General features: G+C 43.6%; 1 pseudogene; it reads right to left on the reverse strand.

Annotated features, from left to right (window-relative positions):
• Positions 1–535: 535 nt before the first annotated feature.
• LOC107545198 (glyceraldehyde-3-phosphate dehydrogenase pseudogene) lies at positions 536–1520 on the reverse strand (annotated as a pseudogene).
• Positions 1521–2259: the final 739 nt, after the last annotated feature.

Below are 2259 nucleotides of genomic sequence, written 5' to 3' on the forward strand. Positions count from 1 at the left end.
GCTAAGCCAGAAAAAGAAAAAAAAGAACCTATTTGTTACTCTCCCTCAATACCTTTGGTTTTAGTGACTTCTTGCCTTTAACATGTTATTCCATCTGTCACAGTATGAATAAAATGGTCCATAAGTAGGTAGATGAAACAATACTATTTTATGCATGTTGACTAGATGACAAGATTTTTCAATACTGTTTAATTGGCCATTTGGTTAAGTTTGGGCTCTGTGACATTTTTCTGAGTTTTCTTTCATAATATAAAGGGTATGGCAAAAGTAGGTTTACAGTAAACCAACTTTTGCCCCATTTTGTGTGTGTATATATATTTTTTAATACTTTTTTTGGCTAGGTACAGTGAACTTTATTGGTGGTGCATGACAAGGTAGGGCTCCCTAGGCCCCTCCCCTTCTTCAGGGGGTCTAGAATGGAAACTGTGGAGGTCAGGAGATTCTCATTGTGTTGGGGGATTGATTTGGGGCAAGGACACCCCAGCAGCTGAAGGCCTCTCTTCCTCTTGCTGCGGCTGGTGGTCCAGGGGGGATCCTACTCCTTGAAGGCCATGTAGACCATAAGGTCCACCACCCTGTTGCTATGGCCAAATTCATTGTTATACAAGGAAACAAGCTTGACAAAGTGGTCATTGAGAGGAGTGCCAGCCCCAGCATCAAAGATGGAGGAGTGGGTGTCACTTTCAAGTTATAGGAGACAACCTGATCCTCAGTATAGCCCAGGATGCCCTTGAGGGTGCCCTCTGATGCCAACTTCACTACCTTCTTGATGTCATCGTATTTGGCAACTTTTTCCAGGAGGCAGGTCAGATCTACAACTGACACTTTGGGGGTGGGGACAATGAAGGCCATGCCAGTGAGCTTCCCATTCAGCTCAGGGATGACCTTGCCCACAGCCTTGGCAGTAGAAGCAGGGATGATATTCTGGGCAGCCTCTTGGTCATCACACCACAGCTTCCCAGAGTAGCTATCCACAGTCTTCTGGGTAGCAGTGATGACATGGACTGTAGTCATGAGTCCTTCCATGATGCCAAAGTTGTCATGGGTGACCTTGGCCAGGGGGCCAAGCAGTTAGTGGTGCAGGAGGCATTGCTGTCAATCTTCAGGGAGTTGTCATACTCGTCATGGTTCACACCCATCATGAACATGGGGGCATCTGCAGAAAAGGCAATGATGATGGTCCTCTTGGTTCCACCCTTCAAGTGATCCCCAGCCTTCCCCATGGTAGTGAAGGCACCGGTGGACACCACAACCTACTCAGCACCAGCATCACCCCATTTTAATGTTTGCGGGATCTCGCTCCTGGAAGATGGAGGTGGACTTTCCATTGATGACAAGCTTCCTGTTCTCAGCCTTGACTGTGCCTTTGAACTTGCCATTAGTAGACTCATACTGAAACATGTAGATCATGTAGTCGAGGGGTCACTGATGGTGACAAAATCCACTTTGCCAGAGTTAAAAGCAGGCCTGGTGACCAGGAGCCCAATAGGGACAAATCTGGTCACTCTGACCTTCACCATCGTGTCTCAAAGTTGTGGCTGGTACCGATCAGGAAGACACATCTGTCTGACAAACACGGGAAGCAGAGAGCCAAGACTTTATTTTTTAGAGCAGTTTTATGTTCACAGCAAAATTAAATGGAAAGTATAGATATTTCCCATATATTCCCTGCCCCCACACATTCATAGCCTCTCTCATTACTGACATATCCCACTAGAGTGGTATATTTGTTAAATGATCCAACATTGACCCATAATAATCACTCAAAGTTCACAACTTACCTTAGGGTTCACTCTTGGTGTCATACATTCTAAGAGTTTAAACAAATATATATTGACATATATCCATCATTATAATATCACATAGATTAGTTTTACTGCCATAAAAGTCTCTTGTGCTCTGCCCATTTATTCCTATCCCTCTCACCCTGGCAACCGCTAATCTTTTACTCTCTCTGTAGTTTTGCCTTTTCCAGAATGTCATATATAGTATTTGAAATCATATGGTATGTAGCCTTTTCAGGTTGGCTTCTTTCACTTAGTAATATGCATTTAAGTCTCCTCCATGTCTTTTTATGTCTTGTTAGTTTTGGGGGGTTTTTTGGACTGAACAATATTCCATTGTTTGGATGTACCACAGTTTATTTATCCATTCACTTACTGAAAGACATCTTGGTTGCTTCCAAGTTTTGGCAATTGTGAATAAAGCTTCTGTAAACATCCAGGTGCAGGTTTTTGTGAGAACATAAGTTTTCAACTC

This window comes from Miniopterus natalensis, chromosome 2, assembly GCF_054644295.1.
Source record: "Miniopterus natalensis isolate mMinNat1 chromosome 2, mMinNat1.hap1, whole genome shotgun sequence".
Lineage (NCBI taxonomy): Eukaryota > Metazoa > Chordata > Mammalia > Chiroptera > Miniopteridae > Miniopterus > Miniopterus natalensis.